This window comes from Hippopotamus amphibius, chromosome 13 (genome assembly GCF_030028045.1).
Source record: "Hippopotamus amphibius kiboko isolate mHipAmp2 chromosome 13, mHipAmp2.hap2, whole genome shotgun sequence".
Lineage (NCBI taxonomy): Eukaryota > Metazoa > Chordata > Mammalia > Artiodactyla > Hippopotamidae > Hippopotamus > Hippopotamus amphibius.
Genome location: NC_080198.1, coordinates 81498341 through 81519335, shown reverse-complemented (window position 1 = coordinate 81519335; position 20995 = coordinate 81498341). Strand labels below are relative to the sequence as shown.

Below are 20995 nucleotides of genomic sequence, written 5' to 3'. Positions count from 1 at the left end.
TATGGGATTGGTGATTAGATAGGGTCATGGTCCTATATACATTTATTCAATACAGCAAATTAAGAAGGGTTCATGCAATACTCTTTTTTTTTTTTTTTGGTTGCCAAGTGCCTGGAAAAATACCTTTCACATAGAACTTACACAGTAGATGAACAAATGACTGTGTGCATGCAAGACAAATGCCTTTGGTCATGATCTTTGCCACCCCAATGACAGATTCACTTTAATCTGGGGTCTAAATCACTCCTGGGAATGTTGAAGAAAGAGTAGAGAAGGAGCTTTTCTGAACTCAAGAGTCTGACCTCTTGCAGAATAGAACAATTTAACAGAGGCTAGCAATGTTCCCAGATGTACCTCTGGAAGATTTTGTTGTTATTTGGTATTCTGAAATACCGAACAGAGCTTCTATACACTTTCCTCATTGTAAAATGTTTTAATCTCTATTAGTCATTCTGTGAAGTTGTTATATTTTCCTTTCAATATTATCTTTAGGACTTCCCTGGGGGCACAGTGGTTAAGAATCCTCCTGCCAATGCAGGGGACATGGGTTCGAGCCCTGGTCCAGGAAGATCCCACATGCCTTAGAGCAACTAAGCCTGTGCGCCACAACTACTGAGCCTGCGCTCTAGAGCCCTCGAGCCACAACTATTGAGTCCATGTGCCACAATTACGGAAGCCCGCTTGCCTAGAGCCCGTGCTCCGCAACATGAGAAGCCCTCGCTTGCCACAACTAGAGAAAACCCACGCACAGCAACAATAAACCAACACAGCCAATAAATAAATAAATAAATAAATAAATAAAGTTTGTTTAAAAAAATATATATCTTTAGTTCCAGCTAAGAAAAGAGAGATTCAGTCAGAAGAGTGAAGGATGGAGAGAAGGAAAGGCTCTCCCCAGGGAAAAAAAGCTAAAGACGTCATCTTATGAGCGTGACATCAGCTCTGTAATTCTGGCCCATTACAAGGAGCACAAATCCCCTTCTTCTAAATCCCCATCTTTCCTGAAAGCTCTGAATGTCCAACATTCTTTATACATTTGTGATATACACGTACAGTTCATTCCAAAAAGTCCAATTTACCTTCTCAGATGACAATGAAGTTTCTCTCCTTCTCACCTGCCCTAACCCTTGGCCCAAATCACTACCAGTTTCTTTTTGTTGTTTTTTCTTGAACCCCTGCAGTATCCATTTCCCCTGCTTCTGTTCTGGCCTCCTATAACTGCTTTGCCATACTACTGCAAGAGAGAGTTTTGTAAAATAAAACAGATCCTTAACGTCCTAACTTTAAGTTCCCCAGTGGTCTCTCCCAGCACACGGTGTAACACACTAATTCCCTTTCTTGGTCCTCAAGGCCTTCTGAACTCTGGCCCATACTTATGTGTTACTTTACATCCCTGCCCCCAAATCCTTGTGATGTTTTAAGCCACACTGACCTTCCTTTGGCTTCTTATTGAGGTCACTCTTAGAGCTGTACCTGTTGTTCATTGTGGGTGGAATCTTTTCAATATTTGGGCTTCTGCTCCTGACACCTCACAGTGGCCCTTCCCTGATTGTCCCCTTTAAATCAGCCAACAGTCTCATATATCACCCTGTTTTCTTCACAGCACTAAAAATGATCTAAAATTATCTTGTTGGCTTTACTAGTTTATTTACTTATTATTTATCTCCTCCTCCCTTGACTACTACAATATAAGTTCTGTCTTTTCCATCACTGTGTTTCCAGGACTTGGAAGTGTATATGAAAATAGCAAGCATGAAATAAATGTCTGTTGACTGAATTAATTAATGAATCATGAGATTCACTGGCATTAACATTGGTCAACCAGAAAAAGCAAATCAGAGCCAAAGAATGAACATAATAGCAAATTCTGGATGGAACTGAAATTGGTTAAAATGACAAGCTTAGAAACTAGCTAGTGCTAGAATTGTGGGTATGCTATCTATCTATTACTGTGTAACCCAGGAGAGTCACTTAACCTCTCTGAGCTTCAGTGTTCTCATCTATAAAATGACAAAAAATTGTACCCAACAGTATTGTTGTAAGCATTAAGGAGTTAAAAGAGTTGAAGAACATAAACAGTATCACGTACACACTAGGTACTCAATGAACATTAATTATAATGATTATTACTTCAATACAGTGAGTCCACTTTGGTTACTATACAGCAACCACATAACTAGGCATCGTTGTATTGGGTACCGAGTTTAAAAATGTAGAAGTAGAAGTGGTTAACAATATCTTGATACTTAAATTACAAGATTTATAAATAGAAATATCCATACATTGTGGGTAGATGTCTCAAATGATTTTTTATGGTAAAGTTATTTTTTATTGCTGTAAAATATGCATAACACACAAGCTATTCTTTTAAGCACTTTCAAGTGTACAATCTAGTGGCATGAAGCACATAAGTGTGGCCATCACATGTGACATCACATGAGACAATATGTGACCATCACTATTCATTTCAAAAACTTTTTTATCCTTCCAAACAGAAATCTGTACCCATTAAACAAAACCTCCCCACTCCCCCCTCTCCCTCAGCCCCTGGCAACCTCCACTCTACATTCTGTCCCTATGAATTTGCCTATTTTAGGTACTTTGTATACGTGGAACTATACAATATTTTTCCTTTCCTGTCTGACTTACTTCACTTAGCATAACATTTTCAAGGTTCATCCATGTTGTAGCACGTATCAAAGTTTCATCTGAGGTGGAATAATATTTCATTGTAAGTATATAGTACATTTTATTCATCTGTTTATTTGATGATGGACACATGGGTTGTTTCTATTTTTTGGCTAAAAATGCCACTATAGACCTTGATATAATAGTATCTGAGTCCCTGCTTTCAGTTCTTTGGGGTAAATACTGAGAAGTTACATTGCTGGATCATATAGCAATTCTATGCTTAACTTTTGAGGAACTACCAAATTGTTTTCCACAGTGACTGCACCACTTTACATTCCCACCAGCAACGCAGAAGGGTTTCCAATTTTCCACATCCCTGATAATACTTGTTATTCTCTCTTTTCTGTTTGTTGTTTTTGTAATAGTCATTCTAGTGGTGTCTCAAGGAATTCCGATTTGCATTTCCCCTAAAAATGAGTAACGCCAAGCAACTTTTTCATGTGCTTATTGACCATTTGTATATCTTCCAAGAAATCATTACTAAATCCAATGTCATTAAGATTTTTTTTTTTTTTTTCTGGCACACGGGCTTAGTTGCTCCGCGGCATGTGGGATCTTCCTGGAGCTGGGATCGAACCCTTGACCTCTGCATTGGCAGGCGGATTCTTAACCACTGCGCCACCTAGGAAGCCCCGTCATTAAGATTTTATCCTATGTTTTCTTCTAAGAGTTTTATAGTTTTAGCTCTTACATTTAGGTCTTTGATCCATTTAGAGGTAATTTTCATATAAAGTGTAAGGTAAGGGTCTAAATTTCATTATTTTGCATGTGGATATTGAGATATTCTCTAATGATTTTGTTATGATGTAGGACAATGGCTGAAAGGGCTATTAAAATTTATATATGTCTACAAAGATTAAATATGCAAAGTTTCCTTTAGACACAGACTATAAAACAATACAATATTACCATTACCAGAATTTTTAGCAATTCACTTCTAAATATCTAACACAATAATTTGGGAGAACTGGCTAATGTTTAATTCAAACCATTATAGCACAAGACCCTCATCCAAAGGGCAGAATTCATGCAATTCTATGTTAAGGTAACAACTCTATGGAAAATATTAAGTTGGCTTTTATGTCACTGAAGTTTAGAAAAAGCATTTGTAGCAACAACAAAATAGATATGTACAAACAGATTCTCCTAAATTGTAAATATTATACATACTATTAATGAAAGAAGTTCATTCTTGTTTTTTTATAGTTAATATAAGCAAATTATTTAAGAATGCAGTTCTAAATATCAGAAAATTCCCTACTCATGCATATATATCTCTATTTATTTCTAGTTTCCATAACTTTACTATTTGACGCCTAGCTCACAATTCTCCACAATTTCAAAAGAGATGAAATAACTTGTTGACATAACAATGTGTATATCAAACCATGTCATCGGATGAAGCACCCCTATTGCAAACTTAAGGGTATACTACTAAGAGATCCATAAGTTTCTATCCATTTATTTCTCTATGGGACATTCAAATATTAGCAAAATAAGGCTATAATGTTTTATTCACTGTAATTAAATTAATTTTAGGGTAATGTTATTACTGTTTTTTTAATGAAAATATTTTAAGTAGTTAGTTATTCCTATATGAAAAACGAAAACAAAAAATCAAACCTATTTTGAGATATAAGAAGCAATGCTCTCTATCAACTAGGAGAAAGGCATTCATGCTTAGCGTGGCATAAATAAGTGTAAGCAAGAAATGAGCATAAAATATAAAGATGAATACAATCTAGAAATAATCCAACAATAAGACCTAGATACCCTGAGTAGCATTCAGAAAAATGTTTGTCATCCACAGGGTCCAGCTCAGACTTTGGTTGAATTTTTGTTCTACCATTTACTGTTCCTAGGGAAGTTATTTAACCTCTTTAACATTTATGGATTAATAGTTATTTTGGGTTTACATATGATTAGGTTTATTAATATACACAGCAAACTCAGCGTGTATTAAGAACTCCAACAATGTTATCTATTTTTATTATTATTATAATGTTACAAAAGCATGGACTTTTGTTGTGTCAGCCATACTACATTTTGCTTCTATTCTTGATGCATGAATAGGGATTTACAATAAAAAGTTTATTTATAAACTGAATAGAATAAATTTATGTGAAGGGAAGATTTCAAAAGAATATCTTATCTTATTCTAAATAAAAATACAAAGAACCATACATTTTTAGAGTTTTTACCTGAAATATAATTTATTCCACTTGCTTTATTTAGCACAGAGAATATGGTACGTCCAAGGTCATAAAATAGGCTATACATTTATAATAAGCAAACATTATAATCTCAAGACTGCAAACTTTCACAATTTTGGGGGTTAGATTACTGAAATAAAAGAAGTATAGAATGCAAATGCTTACATCCCCAGAGATCCATCAGCAAGGAAAATCATAAATGGATATCCAAGCTTGGCAACTATAAACACATACTTCATAGCATAAGAGGTTCATCTTTCCTAGGTCCCACCATTGCTACAATTTTTTTTGTACCTAACACTACATATTTGTGTCTAGATCTCTTTCTCGTTACGTTCTTCTGTTTTTGTAAGATCCATCAGCTGCTGAGAGACGAGATGTTTTGAATGGTTCAAAAGAACAAATACAGCTGAGACTTGGTCTTTTAAAAGACTAGGCTAGCCCTGCTTCCTTTGTCTTTGGCCCACTTTCTGCGTCCTTAATGGTAGATATACATACTTCCACTCCCACAGCTGAAAAACTGAGATGAAAACATCAAGGTGGCCAACTACCAAATGCGATTTTATGCCCTGAGGGTGTCTGCCATAATAGCTGACATTTAAAGAAATAGGTAAAGTTTATTAAGCACTTGTTTTGCTGGACTCTTTGTGAACACTGTCTTACTTAATTTGTTCAAAGACACTTAAGAAGAAAATAATATTCTGCCTGTTTTAGAAAGGCTCGGTGCAGATAAGTTGCAGAAAATCACATAGTGGACCTGGGACACATAAGTGGATCTGAATTTATGAACCAAGGTCTGAAGCAATGCTTATGGCATCCTACAACGGTAACATACTGAATTTACTTAGTTTTAACCATATTTAGTTATCACCATATTCCTAGGTATGGGTTTTTATCTTGGGCTATATTATATCTAATATTTATTTTACATCAACTATAAATTACATTTGACACTAGAAAAATATATAAAACAATAAAAATAAAACTGAGAACTCTAAAAATGAACACACAGTCAGAGACACTAGAGGACAGTAATGGACGTTTATATCTTAAAAGCTTGAGCCAATGCCAAAAATAAATTTCAATGTCTGAAAAAGAGAAATCAAAAAGTAATTATCAAAGTTCTGCTACAAACAAGATTCCTATACAGCTTTGCTCATATTTCGGGAGGGAGTTTGGTTTTGAAAAAAGGACATGTAAAGAAGACTCCTCAGACTGAGCTATGGGTAATTTATCTTCAAGGGTTAGGTTGACTTCAACAATACTCTTTCTTCTGGTCCCTCCTTCTCACTGGGAAAGCTTCTGGGTTTCAAAGGCGTTACAGGCCTGGTTACCCTATACATACAGCAGGTCTTTATTCTCTACAACCTTAGTCCCCTAAGATCTTTTATTTAAAAAACAGCATATTTATAGAAACTTCTAGGTCAGATTGCTTCAAAGTTACCTTGAAGAAAGTGCCAGTCAGACAAATGAAAAGATTTCAGATTAAAATCTTTATAGAAATAAAAAGAAAAATATACATTTGTGCTTTAGTATACATGAATGAAGGAAACTAACTGTTCTGAGATCTAGCCTCTGAATATCAACATAAAGAGTGCTAACTTTAAAAAGGCTTATAATTATAGGAAAAGTTAGTTCATTAGAAGTCTGTGATTTGCATTAAAATACTTTCTTTTCTTAAATTTATTCTTTTAAGTAGAGAGTTCAAAATTGCTAATAGTTCATCATCTAAGTTGACACAGAATTAGAAAATTCAATCTGTAAACGTTCATAAGTTTAAAAAAAGTCCTGAAACTACATGAAGTTAAAACAAATTAAATGATTATTTTCCCCAATAACATCCAAAAGCAGAAATCATAAGTGAAAAAAAAAAAAATTACATTATTTTACTATTTTAATTATTATTTATGGATAGGTTTCTGATTTCTTTTTGTAAAATCTACCTATAGCTGTCTTACGATATGTATGTAGACATACATATTTATGTATATCTGTCAGTCTAGTTCTCTACCTATATTACACCTTTTCAATGTGACATGCTGGTTTCAGAAATGTTATTAACAGAATACAGGCTGCATTAAAGAGGTGGGAAAACCCATCCGGACACAATAAATTCAATTAACTAAAAAAAAAATACTCTCAAAAAACTTCAAGAGCCCATCAATCTTCTTTATGTGGAGAGACACCTTGTCCCTGATTGCAGCAAGAGTATTTTACTTCAAGATAGGTAAAAACCAGGACCACAACGGCAGTTCTTAAATAAAAAAATAAAAGTAACAGTCTCAATAGCTGTTATTTTTTTTTTTTAATCTTTGGCTACAGTATTCTTTAAGAGATGGTGCCTTCTTCCTCTTCACAGTATAGCTTACTAAACCGGATCCTGAACTGTTTAAATATAGCACATTTACATTTGAACTGTTTTACTCTGAATGTTGGCAGAGGGAAAAGTGCCTGGAAATATGTCATTAGCTGACAAGGACTGATTGACCTTCAACTCTTTTTACATTGAAAACTCTCTGAGACCATTTAAAAGATTCAAAAAACATGGCAAAAGTGGCCATAAATCATACAAAGAAAAGGATGAGTAAAGTATTTACTGGTAGCAATTTCAATCTGGTAGATCGGGATAAAATTTTCATTAAGACACATACATACAAACTAATGAAATCGATTTTATTACAGGGAACTTGATGGTTTGAGGTGATCTTCTGAACACTAATTTATTCAGAAACTACAATTATGTTTCTGATTTGCCTGAGCATTTTCGCACAGACTTCAATTCTCTTTTTTAAAGAGAAACACAATATATGAGGGCTTGAAGGAATTACTAACCATTTCCTCAACTGCACTCAGCCCCACCTGGCCTACACTGGTTATTAAACTAAAACACACTAGGGCTGTGGAGAACCTGCTGGTGGAAGAAAGGCAAGGAAATAGCAAGGACCTTGGCTCAGCCGTGTTAACAAGACAGTGGTTCCAAGTTTAACCTTTAGACACTGTACAATTAAGCAACCAGAAGCTTCCAGATAATAGACTTTATAGAACTATCTTTATACATTTTCTAACTCCTACCTCTGAAATGATGTAAATTCAAACTTACTCTTCCCTCCTACCTCAAGCCAAGAAGCCTCCCTCCTTCCAGAGGCTTCAAATATGATATTAGTTTATTCCTGCTTTTTCCTTCTGAATCTTAGTCTTCAGCTTCTCCCGATTCTCACCTCTTTTTCCTGGGTCTTCGCTATCCCCTTCTTCATTGGCTCCTTCCTAATTAGCCCATAAATGAGTCTTCCATCAAAATCTCTGCCTACCCTCATTCTTTCTCCCACCATTACTCGCTCATCTTTTAACTAGCTCCAGCTGATGTCTCAATGGCATTTCATATTGTGCATAAATTTATTCATTTTAATCTACATCCTCATATTATAACAGAATTACTATTTACACAGCCCCTATCACAGTGAAGCTAAACTCCACTTTCTCACCATAGCATCCAGTGGTTTACTACGTTCTACCAAACTCTAGCTTGAAAATACCTCTGGACTTGATCCCATCCTCTCTATCCCCGTCCCACAGTTACAGCTTCACCATGTCTCACACAGACTTCTAGACAGCCTCTTATCTCTAAATCTGTCTCTCCCTTCTACAAATATATTCTCCACATTGCTGTTATAGTTACTGTTCTAAAATACAGTATGACCATGTTAGATTCCATGAATAGCATCTGCATAAATTACAAGGTTTTAGAGCCCAGAAAGGACTGCTGAGATAAAATACTGGGGTAATATTCCCAATCACTAACAGATCTCTGTTAGAACCCAAAGGTCCTGATTCTCTACCACCTACATGTCAAAACTTATTTCCAAGTTTAAGTCTTGGTCTGTAAGTTGAGACACTTCTTTCTCACTTTCAATACCATGCAACCATTAAGTGCTCTTCACAAATTATAAGGAATTTGTGAAGGAAAACATGCTTTGGATCTTAGTAAGGTTTTGACAAACGTGTGTCAGTGGGCAAATATCATTGAGAACAATGTTTCTCTCTGTTGACATCGATGGAAAAACAGAGACTATTTGCCAACTTTCAAATTCTGTTAAGTGTTAAATATGTGTTCAAAAATGGTTAGAGAACATTGTAAATGAAAACAATAACCCAACAGGCAGCAGAAAGATGCTGTCCTTCACCACGGCTAGATCTGAGAACTCCACAACATTTCTCATAAGCCCAGTTCTACTAAGATATGGCTTCCTTTGTCAACAGCATATGGTATGATACACAGGTGGAAGAATTTGAAGAAAAAAAATAAATAAACGGAGCATCTGTGCACTCACTTCTTCAAGTTTTAAAAGCCAATTAGGCTTTTTACGGTAATATTTATAGCCTCACAAAACTAGGGTAATAAATGTAATCATTTTTCCCTTCTGGAGAATGTAGGCTGTTAAACTACAAAGTAAGGAGTATAGTCTATGCATTTGCTGTCATTAAGGAACTTAAAAAGAAGGGTAATTGTTTATTTGAAGATTACCATCCACTCCTTAGACAGAAAGAAAATAGACAGACTAATGCTATGTGCCTATGTGCTAATTGCAGTGCTTTCATGAAACAAAATGTAAAACAATAATTAGAGAAACACCTTATTTCCCCGACATCATTAGGAATGGGGATATTTTCTTATTTTCCCAAATAACCAAAAAATTACTCCTTTAATTTCCAAAACTGTAACTATTTTTATGGCCATATCAAAATATACTTTAAATGTCTCAATTTAAATGTACAAAATATAATCTTTTAGTGACTCAGGATCATAATTAGGATTATAGAATTCTATGTCCTGTACAGTATGTGGTGCTTAAGAACTACAGAGGTGAGCAGAAAAATCTGCTCCCATGCTAAGTCCTCTCAAACCATGATGATGTTCTGGCTCTTGTTTCTTTGTTTTTTTCCCTCATTTAAAATTTGCTCATTTCCTTGCCCAGTCAGGCAGTCAGCTCCTTTTTTTTTTTTTTTTTTTTTCTTGTTACTGCAATCACTTTATCAGCTCCCTACTACTCTTCGGTCTGTACTTCTCCCCTCAAATTTCCAGCTTCTAATTGTCAGAGGATTTGGATACTACATTATAAAACCTGTTAAAATATAAGAAAGTCAATATGTTCTGATGGAGAGTATGAGATTCTTTATGGAAAAGGGTGCATGAGTTTTAGTGCATATGTTTTTTGACAAAAATTTTAGTCACATTAAATACCTTTCTCGCTTACTGACTTCCTAATACATGGGAATTTAGAACGTAAACTAAAATGTGTATGTTGTATGACTTTTTTTAAGAGAAGCCTTGCAGGTCCCAACTAAGTATCTTCTAGCTAAAGTAAGAAGATACCTAGATATCAATTACTTGATATTCTTTTAATATTTTAACTTTTGACTTTTCAAGAAAATACAGAATAGAATAAAAAGCTACATTCACAGCTTCCCAAAGTTTAATCCTGGTAACATAACATATTGACACATTTGCTTCCAATCTACCTTCACCCTGTCTTTAATTTAAAAAGAAAAAAATAATCCACTATTTTCAGAAAAGCTAGGTATGCTCAGTTCAGAAAACTAAAACAATGGGGAAAAGTACAAAATAAAAGCAAAGAGAAGAAAAAAATTATTCCAAACCTACAAACTAGAAACTGCATGTGTATGTAGGCATGTGTGTGCATGGAGGAGGATAAACTGATGACAGAAACATAGACATTTTAAAAAATGGAACTCATCTGCTTATTAATCTTTTTTCAAACATGTATATACTGCAATTTTATTTCAATCACACAAACAACATTCACATGTAGGAAATTTAAATGAAATAGTACAGTAAAAAGAGCAGAGAATCAAAAACTCTAAAAAGGAAGTACACCTAAAACATGAGAATTCAACATTCATTAGTGTTTCATCTTTTTGATTGACACTTGATGCTTGCAAATTTTGAAACAAACTTCGAGATCATGACTATCCTAAAGTGATTTCAGCACCAGCACTAAGAATTGTAAACTCAGTTGTTTGCAGCTGACTTATTAACCATTTACATAGTGTATAGTACAGATGTGTCACAGGTCAGATCAGGGTTGAAGGAAAGAAGTACCTTCCTGTGATTAGAACGGATCCCCTAAATTGCACTCAGCTTAAGACATCCAACTCATCCAACGTACAAGGGCATGAAAACCATCCTAATAAGGTGGCTCCAGGGAACACAGTTTTGATAAGGAAAAGAATCGAAGCTTCTGTTTCGCATTTTCATTACTGAAATCTCTAAGAATGACAAAACTGTCAGGACAGTAAATGTATACAGTCATGCAGTCAGACTTCATGGAAAGAACACATTTAGCACTCTGGGATAATGCAGAATTGGCAGGCAATTTCAATACTGGTCCTGTTTGTCGTTTTACACAGACATCGTGTTAATATTAGACCAAGGCACAAAACGTTTAGTGCATAAGCCAGTTTCTTTTTTAAGATCTAGCATTTAAATCGTAGTGTTTTAACTTATGTTGGCCTATTTGTTTAAATTTGAAATGAGTAGAAGAAGTAATCAAAACGAATCTTAAAAATTGTTAGCAGGTGTATTTCCTCAAAGATCAATTTTTAAAAAAGAGAACTTTGAAAAAAATTGAGACTAGAATAATTTCTAACTACATGTTTTAGTTTACATGGCATCAACTAACACCCTGCTTTCAATGAGGGATGAGGATATTAGCATTCTCACGTTCCCTTCTTATTCCCCTCTCTAACCTCTCTATTTTGTTAATTATAATTTTTAAATTGTCTGGATTTATACAATCATATTCTCTTGGTTGTCAATAATTCCCCAAATTGTTTAATATTTATGCCATCTCAGAAAGGATTAAATACTTATAGCCATATCTTTTACCAGTTTTTTTTCATTCATGAATTCTTTACTTTGATTGATTTGCTATATTTTAATTTTTCAAGTAGTTCATCCAGCCCTGCAATCCCCTCCCCCACCCAACACACACACACACACACACACACACACACACACACACACACACACACACACAGTCCAGTGAATTTTGTATTTTTGGAGTAATTTTAACGTTGAGAATTTTTACTACTGTCTTTTCCCTTTGATAGCATCTTGCTGCCTGGATGCCTAAAGAATTTTTTTTCTTACAAGTGTATCAGCTTAACTAGGACACATCTCAGATTCATGTGTGGTTATAAATTTCCCAGAACATACTGTGCTTTTTTTAATACACAGATTCAATTCTTCTTCATTTTAAAGAATTTCTCTTGCATTATACGTTCTTGTCCATATTTTGGTTTTTCTATTCAGATACACAAATTACTCTTATGCTGAATTAACTTCTTTGTTCCATATCTCTAAGATTCTCTAAAGCTACTTTATTCTCATCTCTTTCATTCATATACACTATCATTATCACAAGTATTTTTATTATGTCCCTAATTAAGACATGCCAACTACGTTTATCAACTACGTTATATTTTGTTAGTCACTTAATCGATAACCATGTTCATTTGGTCCTCAACTTGTTTCCTCAGGTATATATATCTCTTCTATCTTCTAGGCTTTGGGCTTTTACTTTGTTAAATGTGTGTTCTTATTAACTTTTTCTTTACTGTGAAGCAATTGTGAGATTCTTCTTTGTGTTAAGTTTTTCTTTGGGTTCTTTGGTGTATGCTATATTTACTTATTTCATTTAGCTCTAGTAGGCTTGTATAATTGTTTGCACAAGTGCTGGGACATATCTGCAACACATTTCTTGTTTTTCTTTTCATTCTCCACATGTTTGCTTTCAGTCAAGATCTTGCATTTGCTCTGAAAGAATGTGCCTGCTTTGAGTTTCTCTCCACCATTAATAAGACCATATGCTTTCTCCCCCACTTCGAGCTGCTAATTAAAGGCTGATTTTGGTGTCTCACAATCCTACCATCTTTCCATAGCCTGGGAGATTGATAGGGAGGAGAGGTTGCAGAATTTGGCTGTGTGGTGTGTATTCTTTTGTAGAATACTTGAGCTCTACTCTAAGTTAAGGTAGATGCTTTGTACCAGAGTTCAACCCACCTCATTGGGGAAAGATATTCTGTTCCCATGGAAAGATACCCTCATACTTGGACCATTTTCCCCACAGCAAAATGCCCATTCAATTCTCGTACACGTCTCCCGTTTCATTCATTTCTCATAGGCCTCTCCTTCTAGTACTGATCAGTTAAAAGAACAGAAAGATAAGGCCCACAAAGTATAAATTTCTCTACAAATCTGGGTATTTGTGAGAGCTGTTAGGATTGAGTCAGGTCAGTGGTACAACTCTAGAAGTATAGAGTGGGTTTAAGAATCAAGCTACACTATGTCTTTCTGTTACAATTCAGAATTGTTTGTTTTTTATACTGGAAACAAGGTTTTCAAAGAGAGTGCTTTAAGTTATGGCTCATTCCTTATTGGTTCATGTTAGTTTTTTTAAAAAAAGAAAAACATACAAAAACTCTTAGCTAGTTTTGCTTATTTGGTAGGTATCGAGGGAGAAGGGGCAGTTAGATTTTATGTTGCAGTTTCAATATGATATCTTAGGCTAGAAATTTTACTCAACCTTGAAAAGAAAGAATTTTTCATAGAACTAAAAAGAGAATTTAAAACTATAAAGATATACTCAAAACGTTTTGTCTCTTCATTTTTTAAAAAGTATTTGGAAAAAAGCGATAATTTTAACTGAGATGTATAGGAGGAAATAAGAGTTAAAAGCCTATTTTCATGTCAACTCTCATCTTCTAAAGTAGTAAACAGTAATTTGAACAGCTCTGTCCTTGCCTTTCACAGAAGGCAACACTGAGCTATAGTTTGCTACCATTGTTAAATGATGACTGAATTACCAATGCAATCAAATCCTTCAGTAAAACTGAGCTCATTTGAAGAATGAAAAATAATTTTTAAAAAGAAAACATATCTTAGAAAATAAAAACTCCCTTTCTCCCATAAGCAGAGAATGCCTCACTTTTAACTATGAAAGAAACAGAAAAATGCACACTGTACAAATCAGGACATAGGTCTGAGTTCTATGTACCAACCACTCACATCCTCTTCCCTCCTAAATCTAAGAAAAGGCCAGTTTAAAAAAATTATGCCATTGAATATTTCTGGAGATAAGAGCTCTGACAAGAAACTTTTCTGTGGGCAGGAATGGCTACACAAGTGGTACAAGTGGTCTACAATGGTTCCTAGAATTGCTGCATCTTTTCCAGTTTGGGCTGCTCCTTTTCTCTGGAGTTAGCACACCCATTTTTCAAAGCAACATTTTGCTCTCCCTTTTACTTCCCCTTAATCAAGTTCTCCCTTAGCATTTTGGAAATAGTCTGACATTTCAAATGGAACTTTATTAAAAAAACAGAAATATTTTTCATTAAAATATTTACTGAAAAATATTTATTTAGTGAAATATTTCATTAAAATATTTTAAAAAGTCAACTTCCCAAACTATAGGTTTCCCATTCCAAAACTCCCAGTTGGCCAGTTGACAACACAGAAGAGCTTTTTTTTTTAATCCAAGTTTCTTATCCTTACACACATTTAAGGTCACATTTGAATGATGCAGCTGCTTAAGTACCTATTTGGTTTCCTTCTCTGCTAGGTCCCAGAATCCACAATGGAAGATACTATCTTATTTTCCAAAACAAGGGAGTAATCTCCTGTTCATTTTGTTCTATTTCAAGGCCAAATACCATGACATTAGTAATTAAACTTTTTTTTATTCAGAATTCTTTGACACACTTAGCCAATTTAAAAAGCAGTAGAGGATGACATCTTTGATGCTCTAATGAATAATCTAATGCCCTTGATTTGGTACTTTAACTTTTTGAGATATTCTACAATGTCATAACTGATGAGTGTTCACTAAGGAGATAGTTTACACACACTATTGAAAATAGAAATGGTCTTTAGAGCATGTTCATTAATCTCTAACATATCAACATCTTAAACATACCATCTTTTAATAAAATAATAAATTTAGTACTGGTTTTATAAGACTTACTACATTTTCTTAAACCTGGATATAACCTTCTCTCTAGTTAAACAAGAGATTCAGAAAAATAATTAAAATCTAAAGACGACCTGATAATTTCTTCCTTAGCTCTCATATACTAATATATTCTTTGTTGTGGTTAAGAGATCAGACTCAGAAGAAGGTCTGTTTGGGCTGAAATTCAGGTGTTAAAACTCACTACTGTGGAGCTGTAAGTAACTTGCTTCACTAAGGCTTATTATCTGTAAAACAACTACTTCATCGGATTGTTATGAGAATTAAATGAAACCTGTATTCAAGGCACTGAGTGTAGTGGCTAGCACATATTAGACACTTAATTCAAGCTGGCTATCATTAATTCTTAAAGCTACACTCCAATCTCTAGAGAAAAGTTTTTTTTTAATCTTGTTTTTTTTTTTTATCTTGTTTTGCTTTTTAGAAATACTCCCAGTGGATGCCTGAAATCAGGGATAGTACCAAATCATAAATATACCATGTTTTTTCCTATACATACATATGTATGATAAAGTTTAATTTATAAATTAGGCACAAATAGAGGTTCTTAATAACCAATAAAACAATTATAACAATAAAAAAAAGAAATATATCAGTCAGCAAAAACTCAGTGTGAAAGTAGAGGTAAAATGGTTTCCTCACAAAAAGGATAACTTAATTAAAAGAAGCTAGAATCAATCACTATGACTCTATTTTACCTTTCTGCATCTAAATAACTTCCCAGAAAAGAAGAAAAAAAAGAAAGGCCAAGTAAGATGTCAAATTCTTACTTAGAAGGTACTTGATTCAAAAAAGAAAAGTTTGAAATTTCCAAATGAAAACTGAGCTGACAGAAACAGCCCAGACTTCTGAAAGATTCTTCTTTCCCACTACCAGAGCCATGTATTTTAGAACTACAAGAGGTGATGCTATCCAAAATTGGTGTTTGTCTATACTTTTGGATGAAGAACATCATATGTAATTGGGTAATTTTCCTGTTCCTTATATAAAACAGGAACTCACACTGGCCATAACAAGTAAAAATAGATTTATAGGGAAAGAAAGTCAGAGAAACTAATTATGAGTTTTGGCAAGGCTCTGAAGAACTGGAGGTCATCTGGGTACTCTGTTCATCTCTCTTCCCATGAAGATAAGGGCTCTTGCTCACAGCTTCTCCACATATCTGCTCAATCCTCCATCCTCAATACTGGCTTCTTTTGCATAATTCTTTGTTTCTGCAACCCCCCCACTGGGCACTCTCACTTGCTGAAAGGCTTCTCAAAGCACATATTTTGACTCTGGCTCCAAATTTACAATAATTTACAATTTCAGTCTCTGTCTTGGTTCCAAATCCAGGTTGACCTAGGTCCAGTTAGGTGTCTATACCTAATCCAATAAGCTTGTGTCCAGAAGGACAGAGTCATGTGACGTGCATGGTGGCTCATACTGGGGTATGGGTAGGATTTGCTCTCCAAGGATAGGATGAGAGTAGAAAGGACATTTGTATATATACCATATAAACACATAAAGCATTTAAATCTAGGACACATGCTTCCATTTAGTACAGCTCTCTCTCTGACATGCATTTATCAAGTTATAATTTACACATGGCAAAATTCACCCTTTTTAGTGTACAGTTCTATGAGTTTTGACTAACACATATAGTCCTGTAACCATCACATGTGATTGAGACAGAGAAGGACTCCATCATTAACTTGTATTTAAATATCCTCAAAATTATTTATTTTAAGAATCTTTCTCCCCTCTAAAGAAACAAGTCAAAAAGCAGCTATTTCTTAGGAGCTTTCATCCAAGAAAATTTGTCTTTAAGGAATAACAATAAAAATTGTATATATCGATACTGGGATTTGAGTGATTGAACCACATGTAAAACAAAACAAAGGCAATTTCTACTCATAGTCTACTTCAGGTTGTTATTTACATAAATACTGAAGGAACTACCTTAAGTTAGGACTTCACGAAACACATAAAGTGTAGGAGGTCCCCATTCTTTAGGGACTGACAAGAATGCCTCTCGGGAAAAGGGTCTCTGTGATATATATAGTACTTATTGTTACAAGTTTAGACAATGTCTGAATTTAGACCACAGCGTGCTGACAAATATACACTATTCCATGGCACTTTGCCAGTGGAGAGGTAGAAAGGCTTGCGAGATAATCAAAGGTCACAGCTTTATTTAACACCATCACACACCAAATAGGAAAGACAGGCATTCCCTACTGGGGCAGAGACACCGTGTCCTCCAGTGACTGCTCAGCCCTTTAGCAGAGTCAAATGCTGCCTTTAAAAGGTGGGGCTCACCAAGTGGCCTAAAACATGTCTCATCTTTCACCAATGGCTTCTAATTTTAAATTGCTGCCATGCTAAATTTTATCTTGAGTGTTTCCCTGAGTCTCCACCCAGTTTGTTCAGATCTTACACTGGTTTTAGACAAGATTTTCCCAGGGCCGTAGATTTCAGCCTGTATTGTTTAATACACAGCCTGCACTGGACACAAAGCAATGCAAGATGATTAACAATTTGAATGAAAGCCTTATATATCCATTTTTAACATATTTCATGTGGGTATACATAAGTTAACTCACAAAAATTCTAACCTCTGTTGACATCCCTCTCTGTGATAACAGAATCCACTAAAATGAAATTAAAAACAAAAAGCACTGTTTCCTAGGAATTAACTTAGAGGTCCTATTTAAATGCTATTTAGAAATGCACTGTAGCAGTATTATGGGTTGCTACTTGGACTCAATTGGTAAAAATGAGTAATATCACATGTTATGAAACTCAACTCCTCTAAAAGGTGAGGCTGCAAGATTCTTCAGGATAACTTTGCTCAGAACTAACACGTCTCTAGTAATACTGCCAGTGGGAAAATTCAGCTGATAATCGCTGTTAAAGCACTTATCATCTGAAATGGGACCATTTAAGAGAAAATGAAATTTCCAGTTTTACTTGTTATAGCTAAACTTATATAAGACAAAGGAACAAGCAAAATGTAGTCACAGAGATGTAGTTCATACAACCAGTTCACACAACTTGTTCAATTTTTTTCCCACGCATGACAGAATTCAGAGTCCAACAAAGAGATTTACCTCATCTGAGCATGCATTTTATTCCAAGAGTGGAAGAACCTTCCTTTGGCTCAGTGTACAGTGTAGATAGACTAAAATGCCAGAATCAGGGCCATCATCGCTCTCATGGTGCCTGTTACACTTGCCTTTACAGACCTGAAAAACCTAAACTACTCTTCCTTGAAACTTAATTATTAAGCTGGGCCATGGAAAAATCTGATTCTTGTATTTGAGTGATAAGATCCAATGGAATGCAGGGTTATACGTAGGTATTTCAGGTATTTCCAGTAATCTCCATTGTCCGTAGAAAGGAGTTCCTTGTCTAGAGTGGATCAAGAGTTGCCTCAGTCTTTCATAGCTCAGGGGAATGTGTCTTCCGGGATCTCACATTCTCAGCACCGAAATATGGTGAGGCTGTACAAAACCTCATGGCGAATAAGATGTGGAAGGTGAGGAGTAACCTGGGTCTGGGGGTTCTCGGGATGACTGCCAGAAGCAGGGCTAAAGAAGGACATAATGAAGTGAGTTCAAGTGGATTCAAAGCATCAAGGCTGTGTGAATTGTAGGGTAGGGACAGGGGAGGTTCCTGGGCCTCCCCCTTCAGCCCTGATGATGACAGGCCTCCTCTTAACTCCAGATGAAGGGGGTAAAAGGCCTCTTCAGCCAAATCAGGATATTTATTGTCAACCAAATAAAATACATATCAGTTCTCGTTTTGGCTCAAACCAATCTCTTCTATTCTATGTGTGGAAATTGATACACAAAGATCCCATATAGGTAATGCCTTTTAATCCTCTAGTTAGAAAAAACTCTGTTTTCTCCAAACTCCCTGAACACATACACTGTTACATATTATTGCATCAACTACCAAAATCATAGTGTGAGCAATTTGATGGCAGGAACAGTGCCATCATCTTTGTATTCCCTATAGCACCTAGCACACCACCACCACACTAGGTGCTCAATAAACATTTACCGACTGACACAACGAGGTAGATGTAGTAGAAACTTTTTTTTTCCTACACAGAGCTCACACGTAATCACAGATAACACCTATTAAGTGCAGACGCTCTGTCAAGTTCTGTTCTAGAAGTTTTATACTAATCAAATCATTTGGTTCTCACAGCAGTCCTAGAAGTTATATGGTACTACTATTTCTGTTTAACAACCAAGGAAATTGAGGCCATGAGAGGTTAAGCAAATTGTTCAAAGTCTGACAGGAAGTAATTGGCAGAGCTGGGGGTCAAATGTAAACAAGTGGGTTTCAGCACTCTGGAGTCCTGTACTTAACCTCACTGTCTAGTTGGTGGAATAAGGGCAGAGTTGGAGGCAAAAGCATTATTTCTGAAGAAAAGATGAAAGATGGTTCCTTAAGACTAGACAGGCTGAGGACTTATTTTTCTTCACTTTCTTCAATTTACTTATTCTCTTCCTTCCTTTTCCTTTCTATTCTTATATCTTCTTCCTCTTGCTTTTCCTTCTGTTCAACTAGGCTATTCTGGTTGAAGGCTGCAGAAACCAACTCCGGCTTATGTAAGAAGGAAAGAAGGAAAGAGGTCCACTGGCAGGATATGGGGTAGCTCAAAGAATCAGAGGGAGGCCTGAAGAAGCAGGCTCAGGAGTCAAGAACCAGGAAGGCTTCCTGTTTCCGGGCCACAGGAACTGCAGGGTCTCTTCTAGGCATCTCACCATGAGTCCACTCCTACCATTTTTAGTCTTTTAGTTACTTGGCTTAGGTTTCAAATCCAGAGAGAAAAGGAAGCATATGACAGTCCTAGCTCAGGTCATGTGCCCACCCCTTAAATAAAGGAGAACAGGACACCTTCTAGAACAGACCCATCAGGTTACAAACAGTTGACCCTCTATAGTTACAGATTCTGCATCTACAAATTCAACCAATGAAGGGTCAAAAATACTCAGAAAAAAAAAATTCTAGAAAGTTCCATAAAACAAAACTTGAATTTGCTGTGCCCTAGCAATTATTTACATAGCATTTACATTGTATTACATGCATTACATCTCTAGATTACTTACGTACATGTATCTTAAGTAATCTAGAGATGATTTAAAGTGTTCAGGAGGATATGTGTAGGTTACATGCAAATACTATACCATCTTATACAAGGGACTTGAGCATCTGCAGATTTCAGTATTCAAAGGAAATCCTGGAACCAATCAATCCCCTGTGGATGCTGAGGGACAACTGTGTAATGAGGAAGGCTTGGTCCTACAGTTAAATTGTGGTGGTTACCAAAAGAAGAGCAGAAAAGATGTTGGGCAACAAAAGCAAAAAGTATTCATAATGCCCATCTTTTATCTGAAAAAAAAAAAAAAAAAAGAGAGAAAAGAAACGGCCTCTAGGTCTTTATCCATTTTTGCCTAATGAGCCATTGAAACCAGTGATGGCCTTATTCACTACTCACAGATCCCTGTGAAAGATGGAACCAGAGGCTGAGTCACAGTCTCCTGCTGTTTTCCTGGGTCCCAAACAGGCCTGCTGTCTTGTCACATCATCATCACTCTGGACCAAACATAACTGGGGACGTCACAGCTTATTACAGTGACTGCTATAGTTAAACGTGATGTTCTCCATTCCTTAATTAGTAGTCTCCACAACTTTTTCACTCAAGGAGAGGAAATAACACAGCTTAGAAATCTGACCCTATTTATTGATTAAATTATCTACAGGTTAAAATAAGACCAAGTACTGCTTGAATTTCAAACTTAGAAACTGAGTAATAAATTTTAAAATTAACAAGATGATTGTATTTTGGTACAATCAGCATATGAAATTTCAGGCTTAAAGGTGAACCTCTAAAGTGATTTTTTTTCTAAGCTTCCCTGGATGTCTATCCCCAGCCTTTTGTGCATATATGAGCACAAACATACATGCAAACACTTATATACATATATGGACACTCTCTGTATGTGATAAAATATATACAATACACACAGGATAATTCAGAGGTATCAT

General features: G+C 35.5%; 1 protein-coding gene across 8 annotated transcripts in view; it reads right to left on the bottom strand.

Annotated features, from left to right (window-relative positions):
- Positions 1 to 20995, bottom strand: part of CAMK2D (calcium/calmodulin dependent protein kinase II delta) — a 284123-nt gene that overhangs the window by 100909 nt on the left and 162219 nt on the right. The window lies entirely within an intron of this gene.